The sequence below is a fragment of the Phyllostomus discolor genome, chromosome 2, assembly GCF_004126475.2.
Source record: "Phyllostomus discolor isolate MPI-MPIP mPhyDis1 chromosome 2, mPhyDis1.pri.v3, whole genome shotgun sequence".
In the NCBI taxonomy this organism is placed as follows: Eukaryota; Metazoa; Chordata; class Mammalia; order Chiroptera; family Phyllostomidae; genus Phyllostomus; species Phyllostomus discolor.
Genome location: NC_040904.2, coordinates 130,820,352 through 130,845,019, shown reverse-complemented (window position 1 = coordinate 130,845,019; position 24,668 = coordinate 130,820,352). Strand labels below are relative to the sequence as shown.

Sequence of the window (24,668 nt, the reverse complement as noted above, 5' to 3'; positions counted from 1 at the left end):
ATAAGTGAATGTAAAGTTACAGGAATTAAACAAAAAAATATCTGGCAAAATAACGTACAGAGCAATAGTTCAGGAAATAGAGCCACTCGCTTTCAAAAGGAAGAAATCAGCCTAGTAGTAGTGCTACTGTGTTGAAGAACAGAACTCCACGTTCTGCGTCTTACTAAACTTTGTAGCCAATGCATTTGGAGATTCTGCCCAGTCCCAGCTATTATTTCTTTACCCTGCCTCCTCTACAAAGTCAGCCTTGGCAGTCATTTACAACAGAGCATTTCTCTTGCTTATAGCCTTGGTTGTTTAAACCAGATACCTCTCAGAGTATCTTACTGGAAATGTATACATGGAGAAGATTGTTGTTTTGAGAGGCTGAACCAGAAAAGCACAAATTCAGGAAGCATAGAATAACCATTTTTTTATCAGACATATGAACCAGAGGGGCCAAGAGGAAAAAGTAAAAATGATGCACACAGAAGAGTAGAGATGTTAAAACAAAAGTCAAGATGGCATGGATTCTTTCATTTTAGCTTCTTTCTGTGACCTGCCGGTCTTCTTCCCTTGGATTCCTGTGAGACAGCCCTAATCTAAACCACCTTCACCTTTTCCCCCTTGAGCCAGTTTATGTAGGTCTCTATTAGATAGATCCTAAAGCTTGACTCAAATATTCTTTCTCTTAGGCAGTGAACCACTCATGTTTTTACATTTTCTAATGAATTACATTTATTTCTATTAATAAGTAGAGACTGAAGAGGTGAATAGTATCACCTAATTACATTCAAAATGAGAAATCTATTCCTTGTTATTAACAAAAAGAAAGGGAAAGCAGAAAAAAAACCATTGTGATTACTGCTGTGACTATTTACTTCCCTTTTATTATTCATTAGTCTCAAAATTAAAGTTATAATAAATTACATTTAATTTTAATATTTAGTATTAAATATTTAAAGTACAAAAATTACGAAGTTATGATTCTTTTTAAGAAGACAGGCTTTTTGATCTTATAAAAGAAGAAAATATGTATATAATTACATTTGGAAATTATTTATTCACTGTTGTTAACCCATCATATCACTTTGATGTATACAAGAAACATCTAGAAAGCTTGCCAAGAATATGTAGGGATTGGGTAGAGGTTAGCAATTTTGATACTGCTGTACAGTCATGTGAAACTTAAGAATGGGAATACATTCTGAGAAATGTGTCATTAGGCAATTTTGTGGTTGTGCGAACATCACAGAGTGCACTTACACAAATAGGGTAGCATAGCCTGCTACACACCTAGGCTGTATGGTACAGCCCATTGCTCCTAGGCTACAAGCCTGTACAGCATGTTGCTGTACAAACCAACATGAAGTTAAATCAAGGGAAATTATGTGGTCAAAAGATGCAGTAAACATGAGATGTATGAGGCTGTTGCCAACTTAACAGAGCATTCCATTTTACAGAATTTTTTTAAGTATAAAGAGTACACTGAAATAATGCTAAGACTATAGTAAATACATAAACCAGTAACAGTAATTTATTATCAGTATCAAGCATTATGTACTGTGCATAATTGTATATGTTATGCTTTTGTATGATGGCAGTGCAGTAGGTTTACTTTACAGCAGCATCACCATGTACAGGTGAGTAATGTGTTACACTATGACATTTCAATCTATGATGTCACTAAATAATAGGAATTTTTGTGGAACCGCCATTGTATACATGAGCATTGATTGAAGCATCCTTATGCACTGCATGACTGTCTGTGTATACTGGAGTTGAACAATTAAATAAAGGGTGGTAGATGGCAGGAGCCAAGTTTCTCATGGTTGATGTAGGAATTTACAGATAAGAAAAGAGAAGAGGCTAGATAGACTCACGTGGTAACAGAATAACATTGGAGAGAGACATCAGTAAGAATTCATGTTTAACTTAATATATTTAGCTTACTAGCTTAAATATAAATGGTCACATGTTAAAATACTTATAGATGTGTGTATATACGTAGGTTAGTATAAGCATCTGTATGTTCTTCCTCTATCAGCTAGGAGTACATTAAAAAAATGTCATCCTAGAAGCAATGAGCACACCTACCACAGAGATCTTGGTATCTAATGCCATTCTTTAATAAAAGAAACATGTCTCCTCAGACAAGTGGCTGGAGCAGGAAAGGTAATCTCCGAGCATCTTATAGTACCAGAAAGTAAGGATGTGCTAAAAAGAAAGACACAAACAAACAAAAAAACCCATACTAATGGAAAATATCAAAGGAGCATGGAAGACACCTGAAAGACCTCCCAATGGCTAAAGCCAGAATAATTTGTGCAAAGTACCATTAGATTATAGCCCAAAGCATAAAATAAATACCCATAAGTCCTTACTGATATAAAGAAGTAATTGAATAAAGTGTTAAAATAGGAGAGAACAGAGAAATCCTTCATGCATAAGAATTTAAAATAATTTATGTAGATGCTCTGCCCTAAGGGAGATATGGACTTAGATGTGGTACGAGCACAGTAACTATCTTTCAGAGAGCACAGGTTAAGAAAGCTTCCTTCAATTCCTAATTGGTTGAGTGTTTTTATCATGGATTTTTGTCCAATGTTCTTTCTAGCTATATTGAGATGATCATAAGGTTTTTTTTCACTTATTATATTAATATTATAACACTGATTGAATTTAGGATTTTAAACTGAACTTGTACCCCACTTAATCATGGTTATGTACCCATATAAACATTGTTATGTTAGTGAACTTCATTTGCTATTGATTTGTTATAGATATTATATATATATATATAAATATCTATAATAATAAAGAATGGTGGTCTATCATTTTCTTTTGTCATGATATATTTCTCTGGTTTTAGCATCAGATTAATGCTGGCCTGATAGAATAAGCTGGGATGTGTTCCCTCCTCTTTTATGTTTTAAAAGATTTGAGGAAAGATTAATATTAATTCTTTAAGATTTTGGTAGAGTTCAGTGCCAAAACCATGAAGTCTGGGTTTTTCTTTGTGAAAACACTTTTAAATTACTGATTCAATGTTTTAATTTATTATTCTTCCATTCAGACATTCCACATATTCTTGAGTCAGCTATGATAGTTTCTGACCTTCTAGAAATTTGTTCATTTTATCTACATTATTTACTTCCTCAGTTGTTCATAATATTCCCTTACAAGCCTTTATACGTGCTTTAAGATCACTGGCGATGCCTCATATTTCTTCTTGATTTAAGTTATTTGAGACTTTTCTGTTTTTTTTTATTGGTCAATATCGATTACAATTTGCCATTTTCATTAATTTCAAAGAAATAAATTTAGTTTGATTATTTTTCTTTTCTGTATTTTCTTTAGCTCTCTCTAATTTTAATGTGTTCTTCTAACTTCTTTCTTTGGGTGTAGTTTTTGCCTTACAATAGATTTTTATGTTTCATACACAGTAACCTTTGATATTGTGCAGTATTCTGTTTCTTATATTCTTTTTCTTAGTATTTCCTACCCAACATATCACTTATCCTTTTATTTAATTGGCCTTCTTTTCCTTACTAATTCTAGTTTTTTGGCTTATCCTCACCTCCTGGACCTTTAAAAGTTGAAGATCTTCAAGGATTTGTCTTAACACCTTTTATTTTTTCCAATTGTGGTGGATGATACCACTTTTTTCTCAAATTCAGCATGGAAGGACCCGAACTCCCAGATGCTGAGAATGTGGCAAAGAGCCCTTGTCTTTGGGATGAGAATTCATTCAATAATTTGTCAACCTAGGACTATAAAAGCCCCAAAGCATCCCTTAACTTTGGACAATTCTTAAGTTCTATTCTGGTTTCTGCTTCCCTCTGGGGTCACCTGGACCCTTGTTATATTTCATCATAGTCCAGCTTCTCCCACTATCCAATCCTGACTCTCTTTTATATGTTTTGATCCTGAGAACACTCTCTATTAAACAGCCGACATGCTAATTTCCTTCTCAGAGTCTGATTCCCAGGAAACTCATAGCACAACATAATTATATACTATCTTCATAGAAGATTTCATCACTCCCATGGTTTCCATTTCCTTCTATATGCTGACAATCATTAATTCTTATCTCTATTCCAGACCTTTTCTAAGCAATGTATCTTATAGATATCTCAAAATAGTCACTTGGATACCTCACAGTCAGCTAAAAATAAACTTACCAAAAATAGAAATCATGATTTCTATTCTGAAACGTTGTCCTTCTTCAGCCCTGTTTAGTATAGCAAGAATATATTCTAAGAAAATACCTTTGGGACAGAGTTTTTCAAGACCTTAGTATCATGTAGAAGACTCTTTATATGGTCACCACAACACTGAAGAGATAAGTAGACATCAGGAGGCTTAACATTCTCCTACATACTTTATATATAATAACTCATTTACTTCTCACAGCAGCCTTATGAACTATGTTTTATTATAACATTTTATATTTTATCAAAAATTGCCATACAAAAACATATAAATTGTCCAACGTCCTACAATCAGAACAAGGATTTGTGTATCAATAATATATATCCCAAAACTTACCTGCAAATTGTTTTTTATACTGTCTCACTGACCCAAGTGTTGGTTTGAACTTTGAGTGTATTTGGGCAAGATGACTGGGTAAAAGAAACAGCTCTTCATATATGTTGTGGCTGGTAAGAACCACAATTGTCAGGGACATGTTATTTGACTATACTTTTCTGTTAATTTCTTCTGGGACTTTCTGAAAAAAAAAATGTCAGCTTCCCATGACTAAAAGGCCCAAAGTCTGACTAAACAAGCTTATACTATGTCTTTTTCTATTAGCATGTTTGGAATAATACTACACAAAATATAAAACTTATATACCTATTTATCATTCATCTATATATCCTCATATGTGTATGCTAAGGTCAAATCTCTTATCCATCCATCCATCAGATGCAAAAGCAAACTAGAGTGTTATCATTGAAATCTCTGTCTGTCTCACAGTCCTACATGTAATCAGTTTTCAAGTCATGTTCTTTCATGAATGCTTCTAAAAGCCACTCACTTTTCTGTATCCAAGGCATGACTCTTACCACTACCCCTATAACTGCCCTTAAGACTACCCTCACTTCCACCCTTGATGCTAGCTTCTTGCTGATGGACCTTGCAAAGACTTCCTACCTGTTCTATCTCTATTGACTTTTGCTTTCCCAATCTGCCCCTCTAAATAACTTAGGGCAATATCTTTAAAATGCAAATCTGATCATGTCAATTTCCTATTTAAAACCTCTGATCAATTTCCCATTACTCTTAAGAGAAACACCGAAATCTGTAACATGGCTTCCAAATGTGCTTATCCTGATTTTTCTTACCTATCTTTCCAGGGCCAGCACTCAGTTATTCCTCCTCTGTCCAAATTCTTTCAGGTCAATTAGCATACACCATGCCTCTTCCTACCTCAGGACCATGCACATGATGCTTCTTCTCTGCAGAAAGCTCCAAGCTCCATACCTGAGTTGACATATATTTCAGATTTTCATTCAATAAATACTTTCTTGAGAAGGCTTGCATAACAACTAGAAGTAGATTAGTGTTCCCTATTATAAACTCTTATAGCACCCTGCCACTTTTTTTCATAGCTAATTTGTCAGTAGTTGGTTTACTTTGCAGGTAAAGCTCATATGACCTTTCTGAGGGTGACTGTAGCCTGAAAGGAGGTCCCTGCTGCCCATTAGGCTGAGTTTCTCCTCAGGGGACAATGACCCACAGGCAGGACTGGCTCCAACTGCTCTGATCACTTCAGGCCACTGCTGGCTCTTGGCTAGCCAGGGTTTTTACTTTGCTGACTTCTAACAGGCTTTAGAGTAATGTATCCACAGTCACAGAGCAGATAAGAATCTCTTATTAAAAAATCTTCAGAATTACAGTCCAGAGATCTGTCTTTTTACTAAACCCCTTAGCTGATTAGGATTCTGGTAGTGGTGGCCCAAGAATCTCACTCTGAGAAATGCTAACTTGAAGATATCCTTTCTGAATGTGCACTTGCTGATAAGTGTAAATGACCTTCTTGCAGGTTGTCCCACATCTGTACCGCTTTCTGCCAAACTTCCCCCATTTTCCTCTCCCCTCTTTTGATAAACTGACATTAATTTTGTTAGTAATGAATTATTTATAATTTATTTGTGATTGAGTATTTGTCTTCCCTCTCTATAAATTACATACCATTTCTTTTTTAATCTCTGATGGTACAGCTCTTGACAACAATGCAGTAGAAAAGAGAGTAGATTTTCTTTGTTAGAACAATTACTCTACTGGCAAAGTATATCCTCATGATACTAATACTGTAAGAGGTTTTAAAGTTAGTATCAGCTGTCATATTAATATGGCAAATCAATATTGTCCATCTGCAAGAAGCAGAATACAAGTATGTTGGCAAAGAAAACAAAAAAAATGGGGGGGATCAGGTTTGACTGTTATCAAGATGATAGATTGAAATGACCCCAAATGTTGACAGAATGCTTTGCTGAGATGACCAGATACCACAGACACTGAAGTAATTACAGCTTAGAAAAAAAGTGGATTGAAGTTAAGCCATTTCCCTAATAAAGATGGAAAGAAAGGTAAATTATTACATTTGTTTTATCTTACATAAGTGAGTTTTGGCAAAATGGTTGAATAAAAGTTAATTTATAGTTTTCCTCTTTTGTTAGCCAAGATCCCCAATAACATTACTATATATGGTATTTCAAGGACTATCTTTGAACAGAGTCTCTCAAAGCCTTTGGCTATAAACTCTCTCAGGACCATTATTATTTTACGAATCAAAATTAGAAAAAATGACTGCCAAATCTCAAATCCTTATTCTTTTCTAGGATATAGTCCTGAATACCCACACGAATTCAATATGCTCACACAAAAATTAACCACCTTATCCTTATAATTGCTTCCTCTATGAACTTAATTCTACTTTTGAAAAGGCTTCTTAGCATTATTGGAGTAACTGATGCTTGTAATCTGAAAGGAATCCTTAACTTCTCCCCCATTCTTAAGCACTCCCAACAAACTTTTTATAAACCTTTTTAAATGTTTACTTCAAAATAGTTTTCTGATTTCCAGCATCATGACCCTGAACCAAGTCTTAATTTCACTGGGAACTTCCCACACTCATCTCCTAACTAGTCTTTGTCTCCAGTTTCTTCCCTATTCAGCAAATTCTGGACTTTGCCACCAGATTCATCTTTCTAAGTCCCAGCTTTCATCTTGTCACTCAAAGTTTCAATGGTTCACCCATGTCAATAAAATAAATCATTAACTTTTTTCCAGGTATTGAAAGACACTTTTTAATTTTTCTAACTCTATGCTAAAGCTCCCCTTTAAGTACTTTTAAATTTCTATAAATAGGTATATTACCTTGAGGGGTGGCCCCTACAAGGTTATGTCTCTAGTCTCTAACTGGAACCTGTGAATGTGACCTTATTTGAAAAAGGAGTCTTTGCAGATGGAATTAAACTAAGGATATCAAAAAGAGGTCAATGGGTAGGCCCTAAATCTAATGACATCTCCCCTTATAAGAGAAGAGAAGGGGAGAAACAGAAGAGAAGGCCACGTTCAGATGGCTGTAGAAATTGAAGGTATCTGAGCCAAAAACATCAAGAGTCACCAGAGGCTGAAAGAATTAAGGAAACATTCTCCCTAAAGCCTTTTTAGGGACTGTGTGTGGGCTGCCATCTTGATTTCAGACTTATGGCCTCCAGGGATGTGAGGGAATAAATGTCTCTGGTTTAAAGTCACCTGGCTTATGTTGATAAATTGTAGCATTCCTAGGAAACTAACAAAAATGGCCAACTGAGTCCTCCTGAAGCTATCTGTTCCTGGAGTTCCCCTTGCTTGAAATGCTTACTCTATTTTACCACCTACTAAAATGACAGTTAACAATTTTAAGCTCATACAATGTAAGAGACATTGTTGTAAGGCTTTTCACATATTAAATTCTGTAAATCCCTCATCAGCCCTATAAAATAGGTACTGGTATGTCTACAGTTAAGTAAGCATTCATTCCAGACAGGCTGAAGTTTGAACAGAACAGTGTTACTCTAAAATGCATGTTCTTGATTGCTTTAAAACATACTCCCTCTATAAAATCTTTCCTGATCACCTGCCTGAAAGATATCTTTATGTCTTTCTATAGTTATTTTGGTAACTACCACTCCTGAAATAGTATTGACTCCATCATATTACTTTATTTATTGGCTCAGTTAGATTATAAAATGCTTAAAAAATAACTAGAGATACATATAATTTTCTTCTATTAAGGCTGAAATGTTTTTATAGGTTCAAAATAAATGTCATTGAATGAGTATATCTGTTAGAAGACAAGTCAAATGACCATGTTTAACACAAGTTAAACAGAGGGTGAAACCATTTGTCTGAGGATATTTTAAAAAAACAATGAGTTTGACCTTCAGATTTCTGACTCACCAATGTGTATTCTCTGACCATTGGGTCTCCTCGTACTTTAAAAACCTGGAATACAGAAATATGTTCAAAACATTTGGTTTTAGTAAACTTTATTAATAATATATTATTATAGAAATATATAAAATAATTAAATATGGTAAAACTGGGAAGATTTTCATGTTTTTAAAAATAATATAACGGATGAAGTTAACACCTTTGTTAGTATAATTTCTCATTTGGTTTTATTTTCTAATATAAATATTTTTAAAAATTCTAAGAAAGTCAATGTTTTGGAAAAACCAAATCATTAAATTCAGTGACTTACTTATTCTATGGAGTAATGGAAAGAATGACTCACCCCCTTCTTTTCCTTACTAGACTCAGTCATCCTTAACAGCAATTTGTGTGAAAACAGAATCATCTCAAGGAAAAATAATCCAAAGCATTATTTCATGGATTCTAGGGACAGGCTTTTCTCAGTTCCAATTTTATCATCTATAAAATTTTGAAAGATGATAAATTTGTATGTTTCACTTCTAAGACTTCATCAACAATAACCTATAAAAAAACTAAAACATGATTCTTACTTTTTTGTAAAAATGAAGAACATGAAGAAATCATTTTCACAAGTACAATTTTTTAAATGATTCATAAACAGTGAAAAATCTGAGTATTCATGAAAATTATAAAGGTTAAATATTTTCTGTTTTCTAAATATACAATCTTTATTATATATATTTTCCATTACCACTTAGTCCCCTTCTACCTACCTCACCCCACAATCACCACACTGTTGTCCATGTCCATGGGTCTTTTTCCCTTTTTGCTTAATCCCTCCACCCCCTAACCTCCCCCCACCATTAGCTGTCATCTACTCTCCACCTATGAGTCTGTCTCTCTTTTGCTTGTTAGTTCAGTTTGTTTGTTAGATTTCACATATGCGTGAAATCATATGGTATTTGTCTTTCTCTAACTGGCTTATTTCACTTAGCATAATGTTCTCCAGTTCCATCTATACTGTTGCAAATGATAAAACTTTCTTCTTTTTTATGGCTGAGTAGAATTCCGTTGTGTAAATGTCCCATACCCTAAGATTTAGTTTCACATCACTGAACAAGTGATGGAAGTGAGAGCTTAACCAAAAAGCAGTGAGTTAATGGAAGTCAGAAGAAAGTGATCGAGGTCAAAGCACAGCACATGCTTGCATCAGTTTGGAATGTTTCAGAGGAACAGAACAGGCAGATTATAATAGCATAAATGAAAGTTTATCTGTTTACAAATAATGAAATATGAAGGTTGGCAACTACTAATAATGATTTCTCAGCTCAGCAGTAACTAGAATCTTCATGATTTTTCTAACTTTTTTTCTATGTTCCATGATTTCATGGAACATGAGGCTTTAGTTCTAACTAAAACTAAGTAGGCAGATAACTTTACCTAAAGGAGTACAGGGCAAATGAACATGGGTCACTTGATGAGAAAAGCAAAGGTCTTCTTGGAACCTCCATTCGGTTTGGTTCCTTTGACATTTTGTTCATCAGAACGGTGTCACATTGTCACCTTAGAGAATATATTTTCCTGAGAGTTTTTTAATCACAACCTGAAGACATGTTTTCTTGAATTACAGAACTAAGGCTAAATTTGACTTTGTATATTTACTTAAAGAATTTGAAAGCATTTTGACACTGAAGCTTCCTCAATGCATTAATGGCTGTAACTGCATTCTATGTTATTTGCTTTCCCTTTTGTGGAATCATCCATGTGGCTGAATCTTTTCAATATTTAGGTCTCAATTCAAGTGTTACCTCAATATAAGTACTTCTCTGACCACTTTAACTAAAGTAACAATGTTCGCATTTATCATTCTCTTGTCATTAACTGAAATTAGTTATTTATATATTTATTGTTTTGTTTCTAAGTGGAATAGAAGCTCTACGAGGAAATGGGCTTTGTCTTGTTAAGCACCATGTCCCCTATATACTTAGAGCAGCATCTGGCCTATAGTCAGTACTCAATAAATGTTGATAAAGTTCAAAAATATGTAAGTCTATACATTTATGTATATCGCTTACATGATTTGTTTCTAAATTCATCTATCAATCATCTGTATTTAGAGAGTGTTGCTAAAAAGTTAATGGCGACAAGCTGTAGAATTGACATTGCATTGTAGTGAACAGTCCTGCAGCAACATCGAACCAGCATAATGTTCTGGTGACAAAACCAGGATGATTGTACAAAAAGAGTGACTTCAACATGGAGTTTTCTTAATTGTTCTGGTCTCTGACTCCCACAATCACAAGTAGTACATCTGACACTAATTATATATAAATAACAATTTAAAATATCATGATACATTTTCCTAATAATAATACATGCAGCTTCTTACAAATATAATCATTAATATAAGTTTTTAAAAACATTCTGTTTCATTTTTGTTGATCAGCTTATCAGTTATAGTAATCCAAAGATATTTTCTATGAATTAGTTTTAAATTTTTTAATTAGAATAAATATAGATATCTATAACTCTATCTATACACATGTAGACACTGTACAAAGGGAACAAATTTAATATATATGATTTAATAGGGAAGCTGTCATCTAAAGGTGGCTAGCTTCTCTATTTAGCTCAGTAAGAGCAGAACATCTTGAAACAGACTTTTAGAAAAGTTTCTTGAATGATTTCTTAATTATGAGAACTTACAACAGCCATTTTTCCTGAAGAAAGTGTAATGGGTACTTGACAAATGTATGTACATGTGCACAGGGGGCCCTGGAATATCATGGGATCCAAACACTTTTGGGTACAACATGATAAACTCTTCCTCATGGACTGAGACAATCCTGACTTACAGGAAAGGATGTCTGAGATGCAGACGCCTAGACTTATGATACTGATTGAATTACCAAGGCCTGGATTTTCTTGAGTGGGGATAACCCTGGAGATATCTCATGATAGTTCTGTTCCAGTCTTCACAATGGGACAAGGGCATAATACAGTCCTCTTTGAGTCAGTGACAGAATAATACCCAGTTTTCAGCCAGATGCCTGGAGTGATGAAGCTAGAAAAGTGACTTGATCAATGGATGCAGTTGGTGACCTAGTAGAAGCTGAGATGATCTTTCATCAAAAGGCACACTGACGACTAATCTTACCATAGACCTGGAGGGGACAGGACTGGATCTTTAATGTGAACAGCAGTGTGTCAATCCATAAACAAGAGCAGAAATCAAAGCATCAGCAAACAGAGTATCTCTTTGGATGGTCCAAAGACTATCCAATCTTGCAAATGCAGTTTATGTTACCTTTAATTACAGTTGTGATGTCTGGTAGCCTCTGGTTGATGAATCTGAGGTCTGGGACTGATATTGAGGTGGGAGAAATTAAGACTGAATTATGTGAGCCTGAATACTAGGATTTGTAATTATTTTAGGAAAGTTTTCTGAATGGTGGAAAATAAACTTGGGCCATAATATAGTTTACTAAAATGTTAAACGAGAACTACTTTAATAAACAGATAAAAAATAATACTTAGATGATGGACGTAATCCTAAATCTAGTCAGTAGACACAACTATTCAACACATGGCACAGGTTCTTTCAAAAATCATTATTGAAGATTCAGTAGATGAATGTGCTCGGTTCTAGGGGCAGGGTGAGATGTTGAAGATGTTTTTTATTTGTTTGGTTTTTGTTTTTGTTTTTGCTACTGCACTCATTCTGTTCTGTCATTAAAGGACTTTTAGTGTTTCTCAAACTCATAAGGACTCTCCTGCCCTAGGGCCTACTGGCAACATGTAGTGTTCTACTCCAGAATGATGGTTTGCTGTTTCACCTCATTCAAATTTTTGCTCATGTATTTGTTACCTTCTAAATGAGGTAAGCTACTTTCTGAACTACCACTTGTTAAAATCACAGTCCTCCCTCATATACCCTGGTATTTCTTATACACCCCTCTTTTGCTTTATTTTTCTTCATACTACTTATTCCTGCATACATTATTAAATTAATTAATTCATTGAATGAACAACCCCACCCTTATCAATAATTAATGGATCGCAAATTTTTATATGTTTTGTTTACTGATATTGTGTAAAGCCTGTCAACAAATGCTCGATAAATATTGATGAATGAATGAAGGTGAGAATGGAGGAAAACAACTGTATCATGAAGTATGTACTAACAGGAATCAGGAAGATGAATGATGAGTCATGAGGCTGTGGGGAAAAGATGATTGAAATAAAACAGAAAGGTGTCAGGAAGGCAAACAGGGAAGAAAACTTCTGAATTGGACCACATAAGAGAAAGTGTTGGGGCTGGGTAGAATTTTACAAGTGTAGAAGCAGTAGATTAATGGAATACCTAAGCAAAAATCACTAATGAACAGTTACCTGGGTATCTGGAGTTTGGATGTCTCTAAAGAATCAGATATATGGAGTTATATAGTAGGAAGGGCTAGCAAAGGTGCATGCACCAGACAGATTGCTCTTGGTTATGAGGAAGGAAACCATGCATGAAATTATATTCCTAAGAACTCGGGCCTAATCACTTAGATATTTATTTCCCCTCACAATTGAATGTCCCTGGTGGGGAAGGCTCAGATTGAGGTGAGTCAGTAGCTCAGTGATATCATCAGAGTCCCAGGTTCTTTCCATCACTCCATAGCTTTCAGTCTTTTCATAGGTTTCCTCCTGAGGCTGATTCAAAGATGACTGCTGCAATCTCACTTTCAACATAAACACATCCAGGGCAGAAGGAATGTTCTTGTCTCTTCCTGTGGGTCTATCTTAGAAATGATGAACCTTTCTCAGGAGACACTTAACACACTTCCACTCATGTCCACCAGAGTTGGACTACTTGTCCATTTCTAACTCACATTAACTTAGCAAATACTTAGTGAGCCCATCTAATGTTGCCAGCATTATTCTAGGCATTTTAAAATATGACAGCATTAAACCAAATAAAATCCTTGCCCTTGCAGAGTTTATATTCTGGTAGGGGAAATTAAAAAAAAAAAACAAATTATCAAAATGTGTAATGTCAGATTATGACAAATTCTATGAATAAAAACACAATAGAGTTAGAGAGAAAGAATGGGTATATCACATGGGGAGGAATTTCAGGCTGGGCAGGCAGAGAGGAGTCTCTGAGGAAATGACTTTTACCAGAGACTTGAGTGAACAGAGGGAGGGAGCCATGTGAATACCCAAGGAAGGCTGTTTCCGTACAGAGAGAATAGCAAGTCTGGAGTCCTCAGTCATAATGAGCTTGGCCTGGTCAAGAAACACTGTGGAAGTCAAAGTGGCTAGCCTACAATAAGAAATGGAGAGTACGTAAGGAGCTGAGGTCAGAAAGCTAGCGAGGGGGGTAGATTATGTGGGGTTGAATAGGCCTTGGGAAGGATGTTGGATTTTGCTTAGGAAGCATAGAATGATTTTAAAGAGAAGAATGGTGTGATCTGATTTACGTTTTGAAAAAGGTCACTCTGCCTCCACAGAATAAATTGTAGGGGGCAAGTGCAGAAACAGAGATGAAAAGCTAAAGCAGAGGGACCAGTAAAAGGACAGTGTGGCTTGGAGAAGGATGCTGATGAAGGTAAGTGGTTGGATTGAGTACATATTGTGAAGGTAATGAAAGAACTGGCTCCTAAACAGAGAGGACAAAGCCTGATTGTTTAAACTGATCTGGGACAAGTCAAGCATAATGTCCACTGTAGATTCTATTAATACCAGATTATAAAAGACATTTAATTATGTACATTCCAACAACAGGTTGGTTGAATAGCTAGTATACATGTAGCAGATTGATTTGTCTGACAGGCAGACACTGAGGAAGTGTTAGGGTGCAGGATAATTAGGGCACCCCACAGGCTCTATACCTGTGGAAGCTGGAGCTTCAGCTTTATCTTTCACAGGTTTTTCCAGTGCTCCCTCAGACTGTAGCTTTTGAGTGGTCTGGTATATAAAGTGACTAGTAGTTCCCATGGTCATAGGTCCATTCCCACTTCTTTGATGTAAAGTGTGTCATGCTGTCTTATTGAATGCATGTGAGGACTTGTGATGATTTATCAAATGCTCTGTGAACTTTTGACTGAAGCTCTATAGGCAAAAAAGGAAAATCCATACTCAAAATAAGTGTCTATTTCCATCAGCAGGAGTAACTTGCCCTTCCAGAATAAAGTAACTAAATATCGAATACCAAAATCAATTTGCCTCCAAGTGGCTAGATGGTCTCCTCAAGGGGTAGTTTTACATCAGGCATTCAGCATCAATCTGCATTGCTGGCAGATTGGGTATTCAGTGACAGTGTTCGCTGGATCAGCATCAGTGAGTTGCAGCCGATGCTGTGGGGCCTTGCATGGCCTCCATCACTGCTCTTATGGCCAAAACCAGAGCGGGCATTGTGTCAGAAGTTCTCACCTGATGCCAAAACTGAGTGCTACTAGCTCATCAGGTTATCTTCTCTTTGCCGTGCTGGTTCAATACGCGTTGCTTTCTGGAGGGCATCAACAGGCAATGCAGAAACCTTTAAACTTTGTGTCTATTATCATATGTTTATCACTTGCCTTTACCCCTGGCCCCCTTGTCCCTAATAGTTCAATCTTATGCCTTCCATATTGTGACCACAAAGACAACCATGGGCCAATTACAGTATAACCCAGAGACTTTAAACCAGTGTGCTGCAAGTAGTTTTAACATGCAATACCTGACTATTTAGTCAGGGGCATTGACCTCTTTTCCCTTAGATTGTCAAATTAAAAAATGATAACAGTCAACACAACAACAGCTTTTCAGTGTGAATGAACCAAAATTACACCCATTTTTGTCAGATCAGCAAAAATATGGTATATATTTTTAGTGTGTTGAAGAATTTTAGTAATTTGTTTATGTGTGTCATGAAATGAAGAAGGTTGAAAATTGCTGGTCTAACCTCAGGACAGTTCTCTTCTCACACAAAATGAATGACCAGATGTGCCGTGACAAACTCTGCCAACCAGAAACGTTTCCCCATACTTCTATTTATTGAAGCCATTATTGAATATCATCCATTTTTAGCTAGTACTCATTTACTGAGCCTATCAATCAATAGATGAAGCTGGGGAGGTTTTTTTCCATCATCATATGGTGATAAAGGATCCTTCAAAAATTCATGTACATAAGCTGAGGAAGAGCTATGAGTACAACACTGGTGAATGAAGTGATAGTCTGGGCTACCTGCTCATTGAATGTGCTCGTGGCCTATTCTTGTTTATACCTGATGTTGCATAGTTACATCTCTTTCATTCTTCCAATGAATGGACTATTGCTGGGTCTGCCTAAAGTTATGACATGGTAGGTCTGACATAGTCCAGCTCATGATTACCTGTTACGTTATGGTCAGGTCTTCTATCTTTACACAAACCCAGTAACATGCTAGGGACTGATTTCAAGTAGTGTATGATTCTCCACTGTAGATTGCATGACCTTGCTTCAGAATCCAAGAAGTCTCTGTTATGATTCTCCCATTGGGGCTGGTCATAAACTACACGGTATCTTTTCCCATCACTGATATCTCTAATACTGTAATGTCTGTTAGGTCATGTGGCAACTCAAAACTGGCAGCCAAAAATCATTCTGCTTCTTTCTTTGTGGTAGAAAGTCAAGATGAAATAGTCCCACATCATAAACTTTCTCATATCAAACTTCATCTTCTGCCCCCCTTGATTAAACACCCCCAAAACTCTAGTCCCACATGTATGATACAGCTACTGCTACATCCTAGGGCTCTTTTAGAATACAGCTTCTTTCCTCTTTTATCAGGCTCAACAGGTCTCTTGCTGGGATAATTTGATATCTAACACTGGGAATAGGTTTAGTGGCTAAGAGGGAAGATGTGGGCACAGTTAGGGGAGGGGTGTGCAAAAGACTTTTGTGGAAGAGACTATGCATTATCTTCAAGAGGGTAAGGAGATTTAGCTTCTAATGGGGAGGTATGGAATGTTCCTGGGGACTCAGAGATATTAGAGGAATCTAGAGTTGTAATATTTAGTCATGGCATCATCCCAAATTTTCCTGATCTATATATTATGATACCATTCTTCCCCAAGAGGCTCCTGACTTTCAGAGCAGACCTGCTCTGTTTGGGAGTTTAAACTTTCTTGTAGCTTGGTTATTCTATTCAATTAGTTCTCTAGTGTGGTTCTCAAATATTCTCTCCTCTCCTTGTACAGAAATTGAGAAGTTCTTTATATACTACCAAAGAGGCCCTCTGACTTTTTATTAGCTTTTAATTAGTGATTAATCACTCTAAGCTTACTGTTTTCATTTTACAGAAGGTCAATTAGGCTTAGCAAGAGACACAATTCCATTGACCTTATAATGAATTACTTTGTCCATATTTCTCAAACTAGCAACACAGTGGTAGTGCATTCTTGTTTACCACTAACCTAGAATACCATTCCAATTCACACAAGTGGAGGTTTTCACCACTAGACTACAGCTTTGTTCCAGAAGCTATCTGTGTCCTCCAAATATCAATATTGGGGTTCTATTGCTAGCAGAGTGGTGAATGTGGTGAATGATCTACTTTTCAAACTTCTATTTATCTCCTCCTTCCCTGGACCAGTTCTGGTACTAATTGTTTTAGGCTGAGTTCCCCAGTTATTAGATTCTGAGGTGGAATGTTTCATGCAAATCATTAGGCAGTGCCTTGATAGCAACACCTGGGGAAGGGAGGGCAAAAAAGAGGAATCAAGTTAAGAGAAAAGTCAAGAAGCATTGAATGCTCAACAACAGCTTTGGCAAATCCCACAAGAAGCTCTAAAGGCTAGACAGACCTTTAGAGTTGTCCCAGTTTGAAGCAAGATGTCCAGGCCTTTATGCCCTTTTATTGAATATTCATTTAGTGAGGAACCTTGGCCAAAGTGTTTTTCCATTGCTGAAGTAATCCCTGAAAGAGCTAAGAGCTGGACACTGTGTTCCTCTCTTTCTCCAACACAAGTCCTTCAAATGAGAGATAAAGCTCTGTCTGCTGGGGACACAAAGATGGATAAGAAATGCCATGATTTTGGGGAGAAAGGTGCACATCATTTTGCCACATCCCAGTAATGTTTAAAATAACATGCAGTGGGGGATCATTCTGAGCTAAGCGTTGAGGAATGAGAAGATATTATTGACAAAGAAAAGGAAGAATATTCTAGACAAAAGATCATCATGGAAAACAGAGATATGGCAAAACCTGCAGGTATCTCCAGTTGTGGATAGTTTTGCATGGACTTGAACATCACAACTCAGTAGGTACTGGCAGTCACTAAAGGATTAGTTTAAATTGGGAGTATGTGGTGGGGTAGGTGAGGTATGCATTTCAAAGAGACCTGGTGGGCAGTCTAAAGGATGGATTATAATGCTTACAATAACCTTGTATGCACCTCATGACCTTGCTTGACAAAACAAAGCCACTGCAGGTTTCTGAAGTGGAAACTGACTAAAACCTCTTTTGCGTTTTGGTAGAAAATGAAATATATTGGTGGTAAGTGGTTCATGGGATAAGAATGTGGATGTGGGGAAATCAGTTAGAAAGCTATTAAAATAGTACATGTAAAATTCTTATCAGATAATCTGTTGCTAAAGAAGAATCTCCTATATTGCAGATTAGCATATGGTATAAAAATATATTTGCTTCTCTAAACTCAAATTAATTTATTTCAAATCACTAGTCTCCTTTCAATTCTTTTTATTAGTTGAGGCTTGCTTGTTAAGTGAACTATTCTTTATCTCAATATGTGCTTTTTCATATTCTTTCCATGGCACACTCTAGCAGTTAGGATCTTACTCTTCATCTCACACCACTGATACTACAGGGCAAATCTGGAAAAATAATAGAAGGAGCCAAATACAGAACATATGGCTCTATCTTAGTGTTTAGTGGGAAAAAAACTGTAAATCAGACATGATGCAATCAGAAATCAAGAAGTATAGAATTGAACGTTGAACTGCAGTTTAGTTTAAGACCTCTGTTGAATGATGAAGATGGAATTTCATGTATCTGACCTTTAGACAAAGGATATGGAGAGGTCATGACATATGTCTGGGTACTGTCTCTGATTTCTTCCTGGTGGATGACAAAAAGCAGTTTTAAGGACGCAAGTGACAAGAGAATATCTAGCCCTGGCTGGAGTGGCTTAGTGGATTGAATGCTGGCCTGTGAACCCAAAGGTCACTGGTTTGATTCCCAGTCGGGGCATATGCCTAGATTGTGGGCCAGGTCCCCAGTTAGGGTATGTGAGAGGCAATAGATTGATGTATATCTTTTATACATTGATGTTTCTCTCCCTCTCTTTCTCTCCCCCTTACCCTCTGTAAAAATGAAGAAATAAAATATTTTAAAAATAAGAGACAATATCTAAAGGATTAGTCACCCTGAGTTTAGCTAGTGGTTCAAAGTTGAGGAAGGAAGGGTATGATGTTATCTTAATCCTAAAGGGACAAGCAAGCTAATCTCTCTTCCTGTGAAGAGTAAGATATAAGGAGAGTTTGTGACTCTTGACCAGGTCATCAAAGATCTGGGAAGGTAGAATTAGATTGCTGATGGACTCCTCAGAACAAGTCAGTTTGTTACAAGGAGCCATTTGTTACCTCCATGACAGTGCAAGCAGACAGAGCTGTCTTGGAGAAGATCATCCCAGGAGCCAGAAGCAAGGAGAGAAAAGAACTAAAATATTCCCCTTCTGGGAATCACCAGTTAAGATGGACATCTTGAAATAGGTCAACCAAATCTCTTATCTCAGTGGTGAGAGGAGTCTTTAAACTCCTATTATGAGCATTCAGCCTACTGCATGGAAGGTGGTGATATTGTCAGCAGTAGAACAAGGGTCTGCAAAAGCTCTGACTTTAGTCACTGAGGGAAGGCCTTGGCAGGATGAGAATGCTGATGAGTCTCTGAACAGCGTTAAGAATGAGAGTAACCTGGTAGAAAATGGCCCAGAAAGAATCAAATAACTCTTTGAAATATATCAAAAAAAAGTTGAAATTTTAAAATTAAAACTGGTTCAGACTACATATTCTGTTACATAATGATATGTGTGCACTGTGACCGGAAAGCCATAAAAAGCTCATTATAGAGATCAACTCTTTCCTCCTTCCTCAGACGAGAGGCCTCTGCTTCTCTACTCCACACCAGCTTTTTCATTAGTTTGTGCTCCTTCGTAACTTCAGTAGGGTCTTTTCTCTACATTATAACTTTTCACCTTAAATTTCCACTGCCAATTAGAAGACATTTTACATGTGCCTTATTTCAAATCTAAGTTTATAGAAGCAAGAATTGGACAAACCCGAGTCATCCTTTTAAGTCAGGCCACCAAGGTCATTGTTGCCTGGCCAGCCTATAGTCAAGAAACCATTTGTTTCATGCGTGACAGCTCAGGGAGCCAGGGCTGTCAGAGGCCAGTTTTTAGAACTGGGAGAGGAGGATAGGGGAGAGCAATGGGGGATAATTGGGATAACTGTAATAGAGCAACAATAAAAAAAATTTTAAACAAATAAATAAAATATGACTAAAAAAAGAAGCAAGTGCAAGTCAAGAAGGTGTGTCGGCCAGTATTCCTGTAGCACACTGGCTGGAGTTTTTGTACACCGTCTTCCCCACCTCCTCATCCACAGCTTTCCTTTCTGCAGTTTCAGTTATCTCGGTCCACACATCATCACAAGAAGAAGAGTGAGTGTAGTGCAATAAAATATTTAGAGAGAGAAAGAGAAAGAGAGAGATCACATTCACATAACTTTTATTACATTGTATTGTTATAATTGTTCTGTTTTATTATTAGTTATTGTTATTAATTTCTTATTGAATCTATAATTTAAACTTTAGTGACAGGATCTATGTATAGGAGAAAACAGTGTATATAAGGTTTGGTGCTACCTGCAATTTCAGGCATCCACTGGGGGTCTTGCGACACATCCCCTGCAGATAAGGGGGGATGCACTATGATGCACTCAAAACACTTTGATAGTAAACTCAGGGCATATATAGCTTCCGTTGTTCATACACTGGGCATTGCAGGTAGAAAAGCCCATTGGCTAGATCTCAGGAATAAAGTATTTCACCAAGCAGATGGGAGGGGGTTATATTGTACCTGCTCCCTACTCCCAAAGATCATCCTCACCTTTCCTGGAACTCCTTCTAGAATAAGTCATCTGATTAAAGCCACCTGGAAGCCCCACAACTGTCTGCAGACTATCAAGTAATTCTCTTTAGGAAGATTGAACTTTCACTGCCCTCTAGTGGGAGTGGAGGAGGCAGTTTTACTGCTAATAATGAGTGGGGTTCAAATTCAAATGGACAGGCAGAATCCATCTTATCGTACAAAAAGAGTCACTATGAAAGAAAAAAGAGAAGAGTATTTTCATGTGGATGGATAAAAAAGACTTATGAATAAAATGCCACAAAAAAAAGTCTGGGGAGAAGGGAAGAGGAAGGAGGAAAACCTGAATGCCAGGAGCCCCATGTTCGGGAGAGCAAACATGAGTGAAGGTGAGACCTGGATGGTACAGAGAATTAAAAATTGTCTACTACCAGGAGCTGTGTGGGAGCAAAATCCTCATTAGAGGACTGTCTAATGGAATGTCAAATGCAGCATCACCTAGTTTTCAACATTTTCAGACTTTGAACCACTTGCATCCCAAGATTTATCTGGTATAATGCCAAACCCAAGCCCCCTTTGAGATCTCCCATGGAATGCCTCCTCACAATATCTCTTTAGCTCTCAAAGCAATGCCTGGGACATAATTAAGTGTTGAAATATGGTTTCACAAACTGTGACGTCAACAGAGACATCCAGGTCCTAAGTAGAAGGTTGAAAGAAACTTCTGCAGAGGTATTTGAGGGATGCAGTAAAATACTACAGCATCCTAGCTAATGCACTAAAAAACTGACTCATGTGTTTTACTTAAGACAAATACTTTTTTTCTTAGAGTGACTCACTGAGTATTATTTGCAGCCAAAATAGCTGGATGTAGGTAGACCTCATATGACTTATATCACAAATATAAGGTATATCCTTTTTCTTCATAGAAAAAAAGTATGTAATGTTGAACAGGTTACCTAAAAGTTGTCAAGCTGTTTATACTTCAGTGAATAAATATGGATTCACTCTTAAAACCAGAAAGCAAACGCTCAGTGATACATACCTTCAATTGCTATAACCAAGCTAACTTACCATGAAGGCCTTCTTGTCCACCACAGCATTTTGTGGTGTATTTATTCTAAGCAGAAGAACACTGTGAAAATGGAAGAGTGTAAGCTCATTTTTATTGGTGATAATCTGGCTGGTTGATACAAAATCAAGGCACTTTATGCAATCTACTAGATTTCCAGCCTGTGAGAGTCAACCACCTATGAATAATATGTTGGAGACATATTGTCAGAGAATGATAAATGAATAAAAAATGATAAATAAATTTCAGGAATAGGGCATTCTTGAAATTAGCCTAGACTATAGAGACTAAAAATGACTCCCAATAACCTATGCCAATTTTAATGTTTATATTTTACATTAGTAGTGCGAAGAGAGACTCTAGGAGCTTCAATGAATGAAAAATCAAACTGCAAATAAAGAAACCATTGAATTTGTGGATCAGCCACTGAAGCAGACCATAGCATTCCTCAAAGTGACGCAACACTATACCCTGAGAAAGATTCAAGAAAAATAATATTGATGTCAAAGTAGAGTACCATTGGTAAGCACAAAATAGCCAAGCTAGGGAATGTTTCCTCAAGTCTGTATTGAAGAGCTGGAGATACATTTCATGTTTGAGAAGAGAAACTTATGAGATTGCCTATGTTAAATCTCTTCCATAAAGTTCTTTCTAAATCCTAGTTAGTAAAGAATGCAATCCCTATCTCCTAGGGCAGGCAAGGAAGCTCAGCAAAAGAAAGTGAGAAAGTTCCTGTGCTGGTGGTTCTTTAGGTCAGTGAGCATCAGCATCACTGGCAGGGCTTGTTAAGAAAGAGATTGTTGGATCCCCATCCTTAGAGTTTCCCATTCAGTAGGTCTGGAATGGGGCCCTAGAATTTGCATTTGTAAGTTCCCAGAATGCTGGTGATGCTGGTCTGGGAAACCATATTTTGCAAACCACTGTCTTGCATCATCTTGGACTTACCATTTTTTAAAATAAACTTTGGGAACAAGAATGTGGCAGTGGCATATGAATTAGAAATAAAAAGAAAAAAGAATGCTGATGACTGATTCTTCTCCTGTCCACCTCAAACCTTATAACAAAGGAAATGAGCCTTCACTTAATTTTAGGTTCTTTACACACACTATCTCATTTAATAGGCACAGTATTCTTGAGCTAACATAATTCAGTAACCTAATAATATATAATTAATAAAATATATAAATTCCAAGCATCCTGTGGCTCCTTTTTTTATCATTTTTTCATTTAAAGAAACATTAGTTTGATATCTAAAATAATTGGGGGAAATTAAAACTTTATACCAGATACATTTTTCAAAACACCAAAGATAAAAAAGCACTTGTAGGGCATACCAAAAATCTTTCTCTTTCCATCTCTTTCCCTTTCAGTGTCTTCCAGCAGCATATATACTATAGGAAGATTCTTCCTTGGTGCCATGAAAGATTTGGTGCCACGAAAGATTTGGTGCCACAAGAACTCCTGGAACTAAACCAAAAAAGCTTGTATCAGCCTCATTGGGAACCTGAGGAATATGGTTGGGCTCCTCTTTGTTGCTCAAAATATAGGCTTGAGCTATACTCACCAGAAAAAAAATTCCAGTGAATTGGGTGAGTTTATTTCGAAGCCTTCAATTCTAATTTAGCCCAATTCAAGAATTGCTGTACAGTTGACCCTTGAACAACTGAGGGGTTAGAGACAACCATCTCCCATGTGTTTAAATATTCACTAACATTTGACTCGCCCAAAACATAACCACCTATTTAAAAATTTGGAGCTACTCTAATAATCTATCTTTTGAAGTGGTTTTAGTGGGGCATCTCCTCTGGTTAAAAAGTTGTCATGTAAGTGAATCCTGATCAATTCTGGACCGCACAGATCTCCTTCCCCCTGGAACTTTCCATGTGGAGGCAGGGAAAAGTTTGCATCTCTCCATCAGGATTGCCAGTGTCCATCTTGCTGAAATGAGAGAGACAGCATGTTAATGAAGCAAAGAAAAGACAAGCAAAGCTGGGAGATAAACAGAAATAAAGATTCTTAATGAGAAGAAGAACAAAGCACCCTTAGAAGCAAAAAAAGTAGGCCATACTTCCTGTACTTGAATTCCAAAATTTCCATGTATCTTGGGCAAGCTACTTGACTTCTTTGAATCTCACGTCACTTTCCTTTAAAATAGGTGTTTCCTAGGGTTGTTGTGAGGACTAAGTTGATTATCTATTATCTATCTATCTATCTATCTATCTATTGGTTTTCCTTAATACCTATCCCATGTTCCCCAGCATATATATATATATATATATATATATATATATATATATATGCAATAATATCTCAGTACTCATTGTTAATTCTTTCCAGGGCTTGTAAGGAGTGCCAATACTGATGAGTACCAAACTGTTCACTAATTAGGGTAAAAATGACTGTGACCTCTGTTTCATCACAAGAGAGGGGCACTGAGTGCAGACCAAGCACTGAGTGTTGAAACATTTTTCTCATCAAAATGTGACAAGTACCAGGTTTGACAAGTTCTTGAGTGGATGAGTACTGAGGTATTCCTGTTAGAAAGTGCTTAGGATAGTGTAAATGTTACATATATATTGAATATTTTTATGATACGTTTAGTCCCCAATTCTACCCAGTAAAATGAAAAAGAAGTCAAAATAGCTTATACCTGTTATTATAATTACATTTAAAAATCATCAGCCTCACATTTTTATATTAAAGACAGAGGTCCAGATATCTTAGTATGATTTCTTCCTGATTGATATGATTATGGCAGGTACTTACTTGACTTAAAAGCTGGCAGAAAAGAGGAAGGGGAGAATTAAAAATGGAAGCACAGTCAAGTTAAAAAAAATGATTTTCTTAATATTTAGAAGTACATAATATGGAGAAAAATGAAGGTCTGGAATCTGTATGAGACTACTAGAAAGAGCAATGTAAGAAAAATGTTCTACAAGGAAATGGAAGTGCAGTTTACCTTTACAGGTGGAGTGGTTATTTTCCTTTTTCTTAATAGAATATTGTGGGTTTTGCAAATAAGGATAAATTAAGTAGTGGCTGTTGGGAACTCAGTTGTTAGAGACACA

The 24,668-nt window shown here is 36.6% G+C and overlaps 1 pseudogene; it reads right to left on the bottom strand.

The window, feature by feature from the left end:
* LOC114513994 overlaps positions 1-14,394 on the bottom strand; it is a 139,229-nt pseudogene extending 124,835 nt beyond the window's left edge.
* Between the last annotated feature and the right edge of the window lie 10,274 nt (positions 14,395-24,668).